Here is an 18,075-nt window from a genome sequence, read left to right as displayed (position 1 = left end):
CTGTGTAAACGTGTGTAAGTTACTTAGTGTCTTTGAGCCTTGATTTCCTTACCTGCATCACAGGGAAAATGGTTCCTATGCATGGAGGTATTAGGAGAATTAAATGAGTTAAGTATGTAGTAATTTACGGCCATAAGAAATGTTCTGAACTAATCATAGCAATTACTATTATAAACAGAGAAATAAATGAAGTAACTTCCTTACCACCTCACTATTGGATTACTCAAGAATTAGAACTGGTTGGAAAGTGTGGCATTTCGAATGTACGGCAAATTCTGCTAGAGCAGCATTTTAAAATGGCAGTTGGGCCAATGTCAACACAAGAATATACTAGGCTCTTAATACGTAAGCATTAAGCCCTTGAACATAAACACTCTGAATTCATGTATTAGATGGTCAAGGCTCAGTCTTCCTCAAACCATTTTTTATCTTTTAGCATCAGAGGATACCAAACAGGGGGAAATATGGTCAAACGGTGTAGCTACTTATGAATTTATACTATGAACACTTAACATTACAGTGTTTTTAGCTAGAAGAAGTCTCTCTGTAAATCTCCAGGAGCTTCTCAGTTTCAAGAACAATGTGACTCCTGCAGCTCAAAAATAGGTAACATCTCAGTGTTCCAGGAGGTTTCATCCAGCCTTAATCCATTCCTTTAAAAGTCAGGCAGCAGTATAGGTTCCAGATGGTTGGTATAATCTGAGTAAATCATGCATGCCATATAACAAAACCTAAAAGTTGTATTTGAAAATGTGTTTTAAAGTCTTATGTAGAAATCCTTTGGTCAGACCAAGGCTGATGGCTGGGATCTCTCTTACTCTACTACTGATTAAATGGTGCTCACTCACCACCAACTTCGAAAAGAATAGGAGCGGTTGTCCATCAGCCTGTGAGTGAAAGGAGCGGTTGTCCATCAGCCTGTGAGTGAAATTACCTGCGTGTCTGCCCTCCCCATGGCTCGTGAAATCCATGCAGCGAGGGCCACCCCTGCCTTCTCATGTCCTCTGAGCCAGTAAGCCCATCATCATATGGTAGGTGCCGACACATTTTGTGGAGGAAAGGATGAAGGGCTCCTTGGTTAGGGCCTGGTTGGCACTTCAGACCTGAGATCCAATGATTAGAACTGAGAGCCAGCTGCTGCTGCTTTGAGATCAGGGAGGGCTTAGTCTTCAGGGTGTTGTCACTGCTCAATAACTCCTCCACGGAGGGGAGGAGATCTGTCTGTCCTGCCCAGAAGAGTAAGCCAGAAATCTCCTTCTGAGAAAAAGATGAGACAGAACAAAACTTCTGTCCACATTGGAACTGCACTTTGAGTTTAAGATCTTCTGAAATTGTTTATAAAATGTATTTTTTATTTTTCCTGTGGCTTGTGTCCCTGTCCTACCCCTCCTAGCCTCTTCTATCAACCTCCCTACCCCAAATTGAGAGTTAGGATTCTGGTTTTAAACCTAGAAGCTTCATGCTTTACCTACCTACCTGGAGTTTCCTCACACCTAACTGTAATGGTTTTCCCCTCTTAGGATGATGTTCTGAGCTCAGAAAGCTCGTCACACATTCTTTGCTCATCCAGCACAACCCTTATGGAAGGCCTACTGTGTACTATTAGATGCCACTCTGGTGGTGAATAGGATAAATGGGGTTTCTGTTCTTATGGAGCAAATATTCCAGGGGAAGGAATCAAACAATGAAGAAATAGAAAAACAAGAGCACATCGGAGGTGGTGAGTGGTATGCAGAGAACTCAAAGAGAAAGGAGGCAATAGAAGGTGATTGGGGGCTAGGTTAGACTGGGTCATCACAGAATGCCTCTTCAAGGGGTGAAATTTAGAGTCTGAAGGTAGGAAAGGAGAAATAGCAGAGCCAAGGCCCAGAGACAGGGATGGCTTGGTGTGTCTAAGGAATGGCAGCGTGGCTGTTGGGATCCCAGAGGTGGCCAGGCTTTGAAAGTCCTTGTAATGCGTTTGGAATGGGTTTTAAATATGGTGGGTATCAGGTTAAGGAAGTATATAGTGATGTTATCTAAAATTCATTGTAGAAGATCATTACAGCTGAGGGCTGGGAGATATAGCTCAGTTGGCAGAGCACTTGCCTAGACTCTGTGTTCAATCTCCAACACCAAAAAGAAAAAAAAAAAAGTTACTGCAGCTGTTGTATGAAGAATGAATTGTAAGCAGCTAAGCATGAAAGCACAGAGTGTAATTAAATTAGTAGGCAATCCTAGTAGTCCAAACTGTAGACAATGATGGCTTACACTAAGTGGGGAAGTGGAGAGGAGTGGCTGAGTGTAGGCATGAATGCATAGCCCTCAATGCCTAGTAGGCATTCAATAAACTCTGGCTGTCATCGTTGTCATTGTCATTGTCATTATTGTCATCATCATCATCATCATCATCACTCTTGCCATGGTAAAATGAGACTGGACCAAGTTCAGCATTACAGTGGTCCTAAGAACATTACTGAGGGCTGGGGCTGGGGTTCAGTGGCAGAGCACTTGCCTAGCATGTGTGAGGCCCTGGGTTTGATCCTTAGCACCACATAAAAATAAACAAATGAAATAAAGGCATTCTGTTTATTTACAACTACATTTTTTTTTAAAAAAGAACATTATTGAGTTTAGAGCTAAATTTGGTTGAATGAGCCAAATATTTGTATGTGGGCATTTAATTACTGTTACTTTTTGGGCTCTGTCTTAGATGCAGTGTTCTCAATGCTTTTCTCTTTGCATTTTGAAAAGAAATCAATCATTTACTCTTTTCAGGACACATCGCGTAGTTATTTTGTAGTGAAAGAATTCTGATTATCTTCAAATGACAGATGTGAAACCATGAATTCTAAGTTATGTGGAAGACACAATATATTGCATTGCTCTGGAATTTATTATGAGCAAGGAGTTGGAAAAAATTAGGGAGTTAATATCCAGGAAGAAGGCAAAACTAAAAAATGACACAGAGAGATTAATATATTTATGTATACATGTCATGCAGTTTGATGCCAGAAAAGGCAAATGAAGAAGTAATGTTCTGAAAACAACTCACTATTACCAACACCACTAAACTCTGAGTCAGAGAAATATAAAGACTAGTGGCAGTCATGCATATAAGTTACTATGGAGTTATTTAAAATTATGAAGAGAGGGGGTGGTGGGGGAGAGGAAGAGAGCTATTCTTTATTCTTTCCCTTTTTCACTTTTTTTTTTTTTTTGGTACTGGGGATCAAACCCAGAGGCACTTAACTACTGTGCCACATGTCCAGCCCTTTTTAATATTTTATTTAGAGACAGGGTCTTGTTGAGCTGCTTAGGGCCTTGCTAAGTTGCTGAGGCTGGCTTTGAACTTGTGTTCCACCTGCCTCAGTCTCCAGAGCCTCTGGGATTATAGGCATGTGCCACGGTGCCCAGCCCTTTCTTCACTCTTTTCAGACGTGAGTCTTTGGCTCTGCACTTTAACAAATACACAAATCTTTGCAGCCTACTCTTATCAAGCAAGCTTGTATTTACAAGCTAAATTATTCTGAGACATAGAAGTCTTAAATGAAAGACAGACATCACTGCAATCCTTTAAGGTCATGCTGATCTCTTCAAATGTTAGCAATCACTGGGGTAAGACTGACTTTTCATCTAACTGACCCCGTCACTTTAGAGTAATCCCTGTAATGAGTAAAAATATAACAACACATTCTAAGAAAACACTAGGTTCTAAGTGATAATATTCTATTAGGCCGGAGAGAGTCTGTTTTGAAAATGTGGACACCAATAGTCTCCAAGCAGTGTGGCTTCTAGATACACTGAAGTACTTATTCAGGTTTACTGAGTACCCACAATGGAGCAATAATTCTGGCAATGAATTTCTGCTATCTTCAAAATTCTACTTTTCTCTCTCCCTTTTTCTTTCCTTTCTTCCTCTCCTCTTCCTCCTTTTTCTTTTTAAAATTCAGATAAAAAATGTGTCTGACTATAAAGTATAATAGATAGCTGGATCATTCAGAATACTCCTTTTAAAATTAAAACAAACAAACAAACAAACAAAAAGCAAACAAAAACCATGCCAGCGCTGTGGCACACACTTGTAATACCAGCAACTCGGGAGACTGGGGCAGGAGGATCTGAAGCTCAAGGCTAGCCTCAGCAACTTAGTGAGACTCTTCAGCAGAAGGCAAAATAAAAAATAAAAAGGGTTGGGGATATAGTTCAGTGATAAAGTACTCCTGAGTTCAACCCCCCCAAAAAAATTAAATCAATAAAACAAAATCATCTGAAATATAAACAAACCCCAACTTTTCCCAAAGTATCCTTTGTGGATTACTTATTCTCCAGGCACTATTTGAAAGTAAATTCAGACATGCTGATTGCTGTTTGCCCCTCTCAGATCTGCTTAAGCCCCACATTAAGCCCTTCTGCCACCATGTCCTATGGCCAGTCACAATAAAAATAGCTTTAAAAAATAAATAAATTACCAGAAGAAGCTGCAGTACCTGCAGCTGTTAGCTAGTTTCAAGATAATATTTGTCATCTTGTTCCTCCTCAACCACTGGATTAGATTTCCCCTACCCTTGGCCAGCATTTTTGCTGCTTGATGGAATAACCCAGACTTTCATACCTGTGGGTCTGACTCTCTGGTCACCTGGCCCTCATTAGCCCATGAGCAAGACAAATTCTCATTTTCCATTATCATCAGGAATGGAAGCAGGAAGAGATACTTCAGTCAATCATCATTATCAAGGCACAGTGCTCTCTGACTCAGTAGGTAGCAGCACCCTGACTGCTCATGATAGAAAAGGTTTCTCCAACCAGCATAGGAAGTCTTATCTGAGGGATTGGTGCTGGTCTCCAGGTAATAAAGAGTTAAGAGTGACCAATGACATTCATGGCTCCAGGCTCAGTGGACCCTTACCACTCATTACTTTTTGGGAGGGCAGCCTCTTGGGAGCCAGGGGCTCTCACCCAGCAGAACCTGAGTTGTAGGAATGGAAAGCACAACCACTAAGTGAGTTGCTGAGAGTGATGGGGAGAAGGACCCCTTTTATCCAAACCCATTTTACTTTCGTCTCTTCATCTGGGGATGCCTGTATTTTAGCAATTGTGGGTGAGCACCATACAGCAGCTGTTCAGTACATCTGAGGGAGCTCTCCAACCTGCAGGTGTTTGTCTCTGATTTGGTGTCTTCATGCATCCTTAGTGCCATCCTGTCATTCTTTCGGATCTGCTGCTTGTGGGTAAGGTGGTCTGTGGTCGGACACAGGGATCTCATGGTCATGCATCCCCAGTGACACACGTTCCTTTCTGCAAACTGTCCTTCCATCTAGGGTAGAGGTAAAATCAGGCATTCTCAAAGTCCTCAGAGAGTGGGTAGGGAAGACAAACACATACTGAGTGGTTTTATTTCTTCTAAGGACAAATCTACTTCCTCCTGAGTGAAATATCTCAAGATATTCAGACTGGCACTCACTTCTGTACTTCCACCTGAGATGTGGGGTGGATTTAAATTTATGATTTTGATTTGGAAGGTAATTTCTGGGACTTCATTTTGTCCTTTTCTACTACGATGACTTTTGTTAATAGAACCAATATGAGATTCTGCCAGTTGCTAAGTAATAGCTATACTAATTATACACTCACAATAGAGGAAAGTCACCCTAAGATAGGTCTACTGATCCATGGTACCTACTGTAAAACTGACTTAGGTCAGAATTCCATTTACTACCTGTTGTTTGCAGCTTTGTGTCACTATAATGAAATACCTGAAATAACCAACTTATAAGAAAAAGAGGTTTATTTTGGCTTATGGTTTTGGAGGTTCCAGTCCATGATCAAGTGATCCTATTGCTTTGGACTAACGTCAAGAGTGGCACCTCATGGCTGGAGTGCATGGTGGAACAAAACTGCTTACCTCATGACCAGAAAGAAGAAACAGGAAGAGACCAGGGTCCCACAGTTCCCTTCAAGGACATGACTATATTGACCTAAGGGCTACACAATAGATTCCTCCTAAGGGTTTCAATACCTCCCAGGAGCCACTCTGGGGATCAAGCCTTTAGCACATGGATCTGGGGGGCACTTATCCAAACCATAGTACCACTTCACCTCCAAGAATCACCACTTTAATGTCCCCCAGGCTTCATTGCCAGCTCAGACCCTGTAAGCTCTCTATGCGTCATTCCTCATAGGGCAATGTTTGGGTATTTCACTTTTCTTAGCGTCCATTTATCTGATAAATGGGGGCAGATGCATTCCCTTGTGGGAAGGACCTGAGTAATATTTATTGTATATGCTTATCATGTTTCTTTAGGATCTTTCCTAAAGGGAACTTTCCCTAATCTTCAGCTGATGGACTCTGGGTTTTAGAAAGAATTTCTGATTGGTATCTGGGTAAGGAGCTGTGATTTTGCATTATAACAGCCGACTAAGGGTTTTCTTTGCGTGATCTAATTTTTTTTTTCTGGTCATCCAAGTCAAGCATTCCCTTAGCCAAATTATCTATCTGTTTTGCCTCTAGAAACTTCTTGGCTATTAGTTCTTGCCTTGCAACTTGTGATAGCAGTACAAGGGCTGGGAATCCTGGTTTCACTCTGGCTGTGTCACCTGTTACCATGATTACATCTACCATGGCTACTCTGTGCTGCCTCCTGACCTCTGCTACTTCACAGCTCCGCCATCCTCATGGGAGCATCCTTCACCATTGCCACAGCCCCATAGCGTATGGTCAGCACTAAGCTCCTACAGATGCCAGTGCCCTCTCACTAACAGGGCCATTGTGGGACTGGTGAGGGGTTAAGTCACTTTTGCCTTCATGGACTCCTTTCTACATTAAAAAAAATTAAAAACTGTATTTCACAATTATGTTAATATAAATATGAATATAATTTTTGATTCTACCGGTTCATTTTTTGCTTCCTCGTTTAAAAAGTAATTAAGTGCTATGCCTGTTGTGCCTAAGGATAAGTCAGTCCAATCACTAATGTTTCTCCTTCTTGACAAAGTGAAGGGCATGTCCTCTGGATCTTCCTGGCAAATAAAATCTGGTTGTACTTAATACATCTATTCTAACCTCCCTGAACCTTCTGATGGCCTCCTCACTACTGTGAAAAAGCAGTTTTATAATTTCCATTTACCTGTAGGCCTTGTCATACCTAAGCTCCAGGGAGCCAGCTTAGTGGTGCCCTAAGATTGATGGCATATTCAGAGGACTCCCTTATCCAAACCTCTCCCCATCCACTCCTGCTCTTTGTCTGCCCTTCCAACAATCTCGAGATACCCTCTCACACGGGGACCCTGGCCCCAGGTGGCCCTTTGATCCTCTTGCTGAGTAAGCTTTTTCCTCTCAGAGCAGAGACTGATTTCTCTGTTGGGGCTATGTGACCAGTTTTCCGTTCAGAAGCAGTGAGGGGAGGCAGGGACTCATCTTAAGGAGACAAGAACAATTTTGTAAATAATCTGTCTCAGGCCTGGTCTGAGAGAGATGATTTTTGATGAATTGCTTTCAATTTCTAATTTTTTTTTTTTTAGATTTCCAAGGTTATCTGAAATTGTAGTCATGGCTTTTCTTTTCTTGCTAAATTCAGAGAGCACTATTGTTGTTACTTGAAAATACACTTCTATGCATGACTTTACAGCATATTATTTGTAGGGGGCCAGGTATGGATCTTAATCTACTGTTGTATCACAAGTCGCAAGATGTCAGGGAAAGGGAAGAATCAAGTGTCATAGCTGAGATCACCACTAGCCAATCAAAATCCTTCCCCTAAAAGAGTAAGGGTGAAAGAGAAAGAGGTGGCTGGGCCTCATGCTGGCATTCCTCCCTGTATGATCATTCTGGATATTGTTATTTGGTTTCTTTCTGCTTAATTGATAAACTTGTTTATTGTTTCATAACTATTGAATGCTCACAATGTGGTCAGCTTTTAAATCTTTATGGACAAATGTTTGTATTACACAATCATTTTCTGTGCCTAGTGCTCAGAGTCCAAGGATGAGACAGGGGCCTTTATGTAATTTTGTATTTTTGAGGATGGCTGCTTTAACATAAAGTCATCCTAGGACACTGAACATCTGATGAGCGTACAATGAAGAATTTGTTTTGTTGTTGCCTGGTGGAACTAATTAAACACAGGGATGGACAATCAAGTCAAACCAGTATGCTCCTCTAATTCATCCATCCAAGAAATCTCAAGAGAATAAGATCTGTCTCAATTGATATCTTAATTGCTGTAAATCACTCTGGCTTTTCTAGTTCTAGGTAAATAACAATCTACAAAAAAAAGTAATAATATATTTTAAAAGTATATTATTCCCAGACTAATGACTCAGAATTGGTTTATATTCTTTTGGGGAACAAATTCATACTATCATATCTAAAATTTACAAGAACTTAGTATAAAGTGAGTCCATTCCATGGGTATAACAATGAGATGTGGATATAACATGCCTTTGGAGGATCAGCCTATGTAAGTCAAGATGGCCTCGGTATTGCCTTACAAAGAACTGACCTGGGCAGGTACATGTGTGTTCCTTTTCACGTGGGAGGGGAAACTGGCACTGATGTAAAGATAGGAGGCTATATAGGTAGCTCTTTCATTTTGGGAGGATTGGGTGGGTGAAAATCATTCTGTAAATTGGGAAGATCAAGGTTTCAATGGGATCATGTCGAGGTCTTGAGGGTAGAAGGTGAGACTATACTTAAGAAGACGTGAAGTGAAATTTCTTCTAACTGACCTGCCTCAAGCCCTTTGTTAACTTCTCCATTTTCTCATCTGTAAAATGAGAATAATAGGAATTTTCCTCGTGGAGTGATGGTAAGAAATAAATGAATTCATAAAGCATTTAGAATACCACCTGGCTCATAATAAGCCAGTTAATAGTAATAAGTGTTAGCCGCCATCATCATTATCACGAGTGCTGCCATCATCATCATCATCATCATCACCATCATCATCATCATCAATCTCTATCTCACATGTAGTCTCCTGGGCATGAGAATAAACTGAGTTTTCATAAATACAATTCCATTAACTCATACCCCAACAAACTGAAGGAGTCAGATGGCCTGAAGTCTATAAAGATATCCAATAACTGACTTTTATAATTATCCAGTAATTTTCCTTCATACTTTTCTTGATTCTATTTCTGGAAAAAGGTGTTATGGGTTGAATTGTGTCCCCTGGAAAGATACCATTGAAGTCCAAACCATCTAGACCTCAGAATGTGATCTTATTTGGAAATAAATACATTTGTTGCAGACATAATTGGTAAAAATGACATGACACTGAACTGTGTGTATGGGAGCGGGGTCCTAATCCAATATAACTGTATATTTATAAATTGGAGGAAATTTGGGCACAGGAATTCACAGAGGGAAAATGATATGAAGATACACAGAGAAGTCAGCTTCTTGATGATGGGGATTGCAGAGATGAATGTCCAGGCCAAGGAATGACAAGAATTGCTGGAAAATACCAGAAATAAAAGAGGCATGGAAGGATTCTCTTCCTCTGGTTTCAGAGGGAACATGGCCCTTCCTATATCTTGATTTCAGACTTCAGCTTTCAGAACTGTCAGACAATAAATTTCTGTTATTGTGAGACACTCAATTTCTGGTCCTTTGTTATAGAAGCCATAAGAAATAATACAGAATGGGATGGAAAAACACCACTGGAGGAATAACGTAGTATCATGACTTAACTCACCACATCACTGGAAGCTAGGATGGTGTTCAAAGGCTGAGAAGCTGTCACTTCATGTTTCTTCTGTTTTGACAAAATCCTGTTAATCTTATTTTTTTCTCTCATTTTACTCTAAGATCTGCTTTTATTTCTGAAATCTATTAGTGTATGTCCTTTTATTTTTAAAAAATAATTTCAGAGTATCATAATTATATTTAGTATTTGGGTTCATTTTGAGAAAATAATACATTTAAGGATTTTGATTTCAATCCCTATACACCCTCCCCTTTCCCTTCCCTCCTCCCTTCACCCTGTTCTTTCTTCTTTCTTTTATTGATCTTCCTTTCACTCCTTATATATTAACTTTTGTTTGGTTATATATATATTTATACATATTATATGTATACATATTACATGTACATATATATTTTATATATATATATATATATATATATATATATAACACACACTTGTACAGGTGAAATTCTTTTGTACATTTATATATGTATGTAACAAGCTATTTTGCTTCATTCCATATTTCTAGCCCCCTTCCCTTCCTCCCTGCCTCCTTCTCTCCTGTTTTTAACTTCACTAATCTATCTTATATCCTTATGATATCCAATCTCCTTTCTTGCGACCTTCTTTCTCTATTTTACTCTAACTTCCACATATGAGAGAATTCATTTAGCTCTTGATTTTCTGAGTCCGGCTTATTTCACTTAGCATGACTTTCTCCATTTCCATGCATTTACCAGCAAATGCCATTATTTAATTTTTCTTTGTGTAAAACTCCAGTGTGTGTGTGTGTGTGTGTGTGTGTGTGTGTATCTCACAATTTTTTGATCCATTCATCTGTTGGTGGGTATCTGGGTTGATTCCATCATAGCTAAATTAAGATTTGCTTTTTATGGGATGATTTCCTAACTATCGCAAAAGTGGTAACCTTATGAACATACACTCCTTCTACACATTTGAACAAATCTTCCCAGATTTTGTGGTATCGTTCTTCCATTCACTCCTTCATTCATGTCTTCTTGAATCAGGGCAGAGGGACAAAACAACAGGCAACCTGTTCAGATTGCGTGGAGTCACAGTCATCCCTTTCCTGGTGCCCTTCAGAGGGGAGGAAAAGTGCCTGGTCTTTGTGCTTATTTCTCCACCAAGAGTTCTCCCTTTTCTCCCTCACCAAACATCAATGCCATTTGATTATTTTCAGAGCACTAGAAGCCTCTCTTTGTGCTGCAGGGTTCAACTAGATTCCCTCACATATTATACCACTTAAATTTTCCTATTTCCAAAAACTGCTCTTGGGCACATTTCATTTGCCAGAGCTGGTATAATCTTTCCACAGTGATGCACTCAGATCCAGGGTGTTCAGGCCAAGATTTATTTGTTTTCAAATACTTTTTTCCCCCTGATGACCTAAAATATCCTTCCAGAATTACCAAGTCCTATTTTTATTTTGTACAAATGATCATATAGTCAAATTTAAAATTTCACAGATATATAACCTGTAATAAAAGAAAGATGCAGAGTTTGTGAAATTAACCCATTAGTTAATATTCTCTGGACTCTAGTTTACCACCCCTCAACTTCCATAGGATGATACGGTTTTGTTCAAGTCAATAGTCCATTGTTTTTGGAGGTTTCCCAGACCGTTTCCCAAAACACTTTCTGCAAACAATCTGTAGAGAGAGCCCTACATTTTCCACAGAAGAAATGAGTGATCACTTACCCTCCTGATTCCATTGTGCTTGTTGGTAATGTATATGAAACACATAACTTTAAAAACACCTAGCATGCTTTTGCAGAGGTCTCCAACAAGGGCATGAACAAGGGCACATGCCTATGTATCAAAAGGATCCTGCTTTGTATGTTTTTAAAAGGAGCTGTTGGAGTAGCTTTAGTTCCTTCTGCTCCTTGATTAAATCTTGATTAAAATCAGGGCAGTAGTTGTAGAACGGGAAGCAGTCCTCTCCTTACTTCCCCTGCTGTAGGTTATATCACTTGATTGCTTGAGACAGCTAAAGGTGCTTTGGTAGTAAAAGGAGAGCAAGATTAATGGGCAGTCATTTCCATAGTAACAGCAAAGCACTCTGGGAAACAGAGCCACTTGGGAGCTGGAGTTACACATGCCAGGATTTTGGCTCCCATGGCAACAGCAGAGTGTGGGGTGGGGATGAGCATGCTAGGAAACTTAGCAAAGGTCTGCTTAGTGAAGACAATGTATAATCAGAGTTGTCAATCTATTTTAAAATCCGAAGTTAAAATAAATCAAATTTGAGACCACAAGCTGATGCGAAACATTTAAAACGCACTGTACATCCACTGAAAATTTCTGAAGCATAAGCACAAATAGTTTAAGAACTATCCAATTGTGACAACTTGTTAGTTTAAAAAAATCCAATTACCCAAATTTTTGTCCCAGAGTAGTTGCAGAAAATTACACAATTAGAGCAATTTTTCTCAGCTGCTTCACCATAGAAAACGAAAGTAATTATACAAAAATAGGGTAAAATACTTCCACAACTGCAAGTTAGAGTTTTGCTTTCCTTAGAAGAAATTCTGTTTTCCTTTTAGATAATCATCTCAACGAAAAGCTGAAGAGAGCCAGCAGTAAAAGGAGAAAGCAATAGCTAAAAGAAGAATAGAGAACAAAGCAAAAGGTGAGTGAAATACTTAATGACTCACTAGAGGCTGAAAAGAATTCAGAAGGACCTAAGAATGCGGTATCCCAATTACAATGAGTAAAAGAAATCTGACACAAAATCGTATTCCTCTTGCTTTTATTAACATTGGAGTTAAAGCTTTTGAAGGTCTCCTTTGTCCTGCATAATGTTATAGTGCATTCAAGGAGCCCAACATCCACTTAGGAATAGACATTCTCTTCTATTCAGCCCTTCTGGGTCAGGTCTACATAGATGGTGGAACAGAATTTTGGAAATTACCTGTTGAATTAAGAATAGGTTCATTGCTAATCAAGTTATTAACTCATTAAGTCCCAAGTTTTCAATTCTGACAATGTGATAAATGTTCAAATATTATTTCAAAGTGACTATAAATATTTATTGCTCAGTGTAAGTTTTTGTAGGTTTCCACTTCTGGGGTGATGGAACAAAACAAGTTAAGGCAAATCTGCATGTTTCTATCCACAATGCACTAAGAAGTTATTACTGGAAGAATCGAATGAGATTATATTGAGTGTGCACTATGAATTTGGAAAAAAAATTTTTAGTGATTCAATCCTGTCCTTCCCTGGTTGTCTATTCTCTATTTTGTGCATAGCAGGATCTGCTGAGATGTCATTTAGGCATGTGAAGGATCTGGCAGTAGTATCTCAGAGAAGAGCAAATCTTATTTGTTAAGTACCATCACAACATCTATATCCTTAGGCCTTAAAAAGAAGGATTACTGTAAGGACTATCTATGGGAATGCCCATAGACACCAGCACCTATAATCTATGAGTTGTTCCTCTCCTTTGCCATCTGCACTGTTAGCAATATTTTTCTGGGACCCTGATTCTCGGTCTATAGTTGGTTGATCTATGAATTGATGCCTAAGTTGGGTTGGTTAGTCAGTCACTATGCAGGATTTTGAAATTTGGGACTCAGTGAGCTTCAGTCTGTCACCTGACTAAAGCTATAAATTGTTAAAGTTTGAAGTTATTACTGATCATTGTTTTCCCATATGAATAAGGCTTCAAGAGAAAAGAAAGAGATATCAGAGAAAGGCAGAGACAGGAAATAGAGGCTTGGCTTAGATGATGGTTAGCACCTACTCTAGTTGTTCCTGATGCCCAGCAGAATCTGAATTTCTTGTGACTTGACTGTGTCCTCTCGATAGATTTTTTCTTCTGTTTTTTTTTTTTTTTTTTTGCTCAAGTTTGCTCAAGCTGGGTGTCTACCTCTTGCCAGTGAGAGTCCCAATTAATGTAACAGCCTCTTCTCAAATCCACTAAAACACATGATAAAGGGAATACAGTAAAACAATAACTTAGACAGAAAACACATTGTAGGAAATAAAGCAGGGAGACAAAAAGTAATTGCATAGTTTTGCTTTTCTTGCAGTTTGGTGATTTGTGAGAAAGGCAATAGGGCTTAGAAGTCACTACAATCAGCAACTCATCATAAGAAACAAGACCAACTTGAGTAAAAATACAGCAAAATCAGAAAGTGGCATCTTTTCTAACAACCTGTAGAAGGTGGCAAGAATCTAAGCTGAAATCCTCATTTAGGCCATGTTACGGTTTGGATCTGAGATGCCTGTCTGCTGCCTGGCTGTTATGAGGTGAGCAGCTTTCCTCCACCAGGTACCGCCTGCCATGATGCCCTGCCCCCATAGGAAGCCTCTGAAACTGTGAGTCAAAATAGATGTTTTCTCCTTTTAAGTTGTTTTTCTCATGTATTTGGTCACAGTGACAGAAACCTCATTAACACAGAAAATTGGTATTGAAAAGTGGGGTATTGCTGACTATGCCTGACCATAAGCTTTGGAAGTGGTTTTCAAGAGGAGTTTGGAAACATTTGGAGAAAAAGACTAAAGAAAGCTTGGAATATTTTAAATGGAGCTTAGGGGATGATCCTGGTGGGAGATCAGAATGCTGATAGGACAGTAAAGTCTGTGTTGATGAAGTTTCAGGTGGAAACGAGGACTCTATTCAAAATTGTACCAGAGGCCATTCGTTGCATAATGGCAAAGAAATGGTCTACCTTTTGTCCATACCCTGAGACTTGGTTTGTGTGAGGGTGAGTTTAAAGGTAATAAATAGATCAATAAATCTGTCAGGAAATTTCAAGGCAAGACAGGATTCAGTTAGTGGCATGGGTGTTATTGGATGCTTTTAGGCAGATTAACAGTGAGAACTGGGAGTGAAAAGCAGAGTAGAAAGATTTGGAAAAACTTTCAGTTTTTGCCCAGAACAGATACACATTTAAAGTTGTGACAAAGGAGGGTTGCTAAAGAGACTAGTATCATTAAAAAGAAGACAAGTACTTTGTCTGGGAAAATAGGAAGAATGCCTCGAGGAAGCAGAAAAACTCATTGCAGGGTCATGAACATAAAAATATAAACTTATTTGAAAAATGTTGCTGTAAGAAGAAAGTCTGGGATGTCCTACTTGCACAGGGCTGCCTAATGAATTATTTTTTGGGATTTTGCTTCCCTGTGTTCAGCTATCCAACCACTCAGAGGCCACTGCAGCTGTGGTTCAAGGGAGCCCAGCTATTGCTCTTGCTGATGGCAAACCTTGGTGCTGTTCACATGGCGCTAGTTTTGCAGACATGCAGAATGCAAACATTCTGAGGTCATGGAGACTTCCACTGAGATTTCAAAGGAAAGGCTGCGAAGCCAGGCAGTGTGTAGTAAAATCAGACTCCCTGCGAGCAGCCCCTGACAGGGCAATGCAAGAAGCTGCGAGAGTGAAGCCAAAGCTGCAGTGGAGACCCCGGGAAGCTAGAGATGCCAGGGACATGAAATGTCTGCATAGGGAAATCACAGGCAGTGAGCAGCACCTGCCCAAGAAAGGGGGCATGTGGGCTGCAGCTAGCAAAGCCATGGAGGTGGGACTCACCAAGGTCTTTGAACCTTGAATTATGCCACTGTCTACCCCAGATGCCAGTCATAAAGCTAGAGGATTTAATGTTTAGCCATGCTGAATTTCAGTCTTGCTTTGGTCTAAGTCCTCCTTGCTATTTTCCTATGTGTCCCTTTTGGAATATGAATGTTTACCCTGTGCTATTGTATCCTGGAAGTATGTAGCTTTCCTTTAGATTTTACAAGGGCTCATAACTAAGAGATTGCCTTGAGTCTCAGAGGAAACTTTGGGCTTAGCCTTTAGAACAATGCTGGAAGTGTTGAGACTCTGGACATGAGCCTTTGAGGGTCAGGGGTGGAATGTTATGATTTGGATCTGAAATGTTCTCCAAAAGCTTGTGGTTCCCAGTGCATGATTTTTTCAGAGGTGGGGTCTTTGGAAGGTGATCTGATCATGAGAACTTTGACCTTATCAATGGATTATTCCATTTTTGAACTCAGCTGATTGGGCTCTTGGGAGGTAGTAGAAACTTAAGAGGTGGGGCTTAGTTGAAGGAATTGAGTAATTAAGGGCATGTTCCTTAAGGAAATGTTGAAACCCTGACCCTTTCTGTCCCTCTGCTCCCTTGGCTACATGAGATGAACAGCTTTGCTCTACCATGTGCTTCCTACCATGAAGCTCTGCCTCACTATGGGCCAAAAAGCAACGGAGCCAGCTAACCATGGATTAGAACATCTGAAACAGTGAGACAAAATAAATCTTTCCTCCTTTCAATCCCCCCACCATACCCCAGGTATTTCAGTGCAAGAGAGCTGACTAGCACAGGCTATTGTTCTTTGTGGCCTTGTAAGGCATGCTAAATAGTTTCTTTCAGATTGCAAGGAACATCGACACACTCAGGAAACTAGTCTAACATCCAGATTATAAGGGTTTTTAAAAGAGAAAGAGAGAGCAGAGGAAACAGGAGGGAAGCTAATTCAAGATGATTCCCCTCGACCAAAGGACTTTGTTTCCAGATTGCATGGGCTCACTAAGTGCCTAGCACAACAGGTGAAAATGGATCTTGTTCAAGACATATTGCTGGGTATTTCAGAACATTGAGGACAAGGAGAAAACCTTAAATATCTCCTTAGAGAAGGAAAAGAGACAGGTCATATACAAAGTAGCAGGAATCAGAATTGCTTCTGATGTGTCAATAGCAACCCTGGTGGGATAATGCCTTCAAAATCATTTCCTATCTAGAAGTCTATATCCAAAGCAACTGCCAATTAAATAGAAGTGTAGAATAAATACATTTCAAACATGTAAGATCTCCATGTCATTTTCATGCATATTTTCTAAGGAAACCATTTAGGAAGTTGTCTTTCTAAAAGAAAATAAAACCCAGAAAGAGGAATACATGGGGAAAGATAATCAGAACACAAAGGGATCTGTAGGACTAGGGGGGGATCCCAGGATGACAACTGTGGCTAGGTTTAGAGGTTCACTAGTCCATGTTGAAGCAGGTTCAAAAATCTGTTCCCTTGGTTCCATGTCAATAACTTCACTTCTCCCAGTGACAAAAGGTAAGTCTAGTGAGAGTCAGGGGAGCTGTATTAGTTATCTGTTGCTGTCTAAAATTATGTCACAGACATTTGCCTTGAAACAACATGCACCTGTTGTCTTTCGGTTTCCATGGGCCAGGAGTCTGGACACAGCTAAGCTGGATCCTCCTCTCAGGGTCCAGGCTACAAACCACTTCTCAGCCATGGCTGAGTTCTCCAGCCCAGAGTGTCATGTGGTTGTTGGCATATTTTGCTTCCTTGTAGTTATTGTACTGAGGTCCTGTTTTCTTGGTGTCTCTCTGGACCACTCTTTGCTCCTAGAGACACCCACAGTTCACATAGCCCTCTTACAACTTGGCAGCTTCAGCCTGCCTTCCTTTTTTTTGGGGGGGGGTACTGGGGATTGAACCCAGGGGTATTTAACTTCTGAGCCACATTCCCACCCATTTTTAAATTTTTTTAAATTTTATTTTACAGACATAGTCTCATTGAGTTGCTAAGTGCCTCAGTAAGGCACTTACTGAGGCTGGCTTTGAACTCTTGATCCTCCTGCCTCAGCCTCTCACGTGGCTGGGATTACAGGCCCCAGTGGCAGTTCTTTCTTTAAGACCTGCAGAAGAACCCCTCTCTCTCAGACTGCTCAGGTGGAGTCTTAGGGAATGTGGCCTAGTCAAGGGAGTGACTAGGGACCCTCAGCCTCTGTTATATTCTATCTGCAGAAATAAATCACAGGCTCTGTCTGCCCTCAAGGAGAGAGGGGTTTATACAAGAGCATGACTCATGAGGGGGGAACCTTAGGGTATTCTACCACAGAAACTATTAATTTGGCTGATTAAATACATAATGATGGTGGTATATGACTAAGACTGAGTGATAAGGCAATAAAGAAGTATTTTCTCACATAGTCATGCTGATGTTTGATGGTCTTCTAATCAACACATTGGCAAAAGCTTTCAGATGGCTACAGTGAAGCAATAAAAATCTTCCTAAATATGAGAAATTACCACATATATGCATATGCTTTTTCACTGAATATTATATTTGTGAGAATCACTATTTTGTTGCGTATAGTGGCAATGTATCCTTTTATATTGCTATATAGTATTCTGATGCATGGAAATACCACATTTATCTATTCATTCTACTGCTAATATAAGTTTAGTTTGTTTCTAGTTTCTGGTTTTTATGAATGTTGATGCTCCAAACACCTCTGTGAATGTGCTGTAGTTCACCTATACAATTTCTTAATCTTATATTAAAGTATTTACAAAAAACTACAATAAATACTGTGTTTAATGGTGAAATATTGAAGCATTTCCTTTGAAATAAGGATGAAATAAGGAT

The 18,075-nt window shown here is 40.0% G+C and overlaps 1 long non-coding RNA gene across 1 annotated transcript in view; it reads left to right on the top strand.

Moving 5' to 3' along the window:
* Window positions 1-14,805, top strand: part of LOC131424627 (uncharacterized) — a 76,228-nt gene extending 61,423 nt beyond the window's left edge. The window contains exons 2-3 of the long non-coding RNA XR_009227978.1: window positions 12,234-12,319; window positions 13,722-14,805. This is a non-coding gene — a long non-coding RNA (uncharacterized LOC131424627). The remainder of the gene's footprint in view (window positions 1-12,233; window positions 12,320-13,721) is intronic.
* Window positions 14,806-18,075: the final 3,270 nt, after the last annotated feature.

The sequence above is a fragment of the Marmota monax genome, unplaced genomic scaffold, assembly GCF_021218885.2.
Source record: "Marmota monax isolate L192 unplaced genomic scaffold, Marmota_monax_Labrador192_F-V1.1 WCK01_AAM20220418_F8-fsc00037, whole genome shotgun sequence".
NCBI lineage: Eukaryota > Metazoa > Chordata > Mammalia > Rodentia > Sciuridae > Marmota > Marmota monax.
This window is presented reverse-complemented; position numbering and strand designations above follow the sequence as displayed.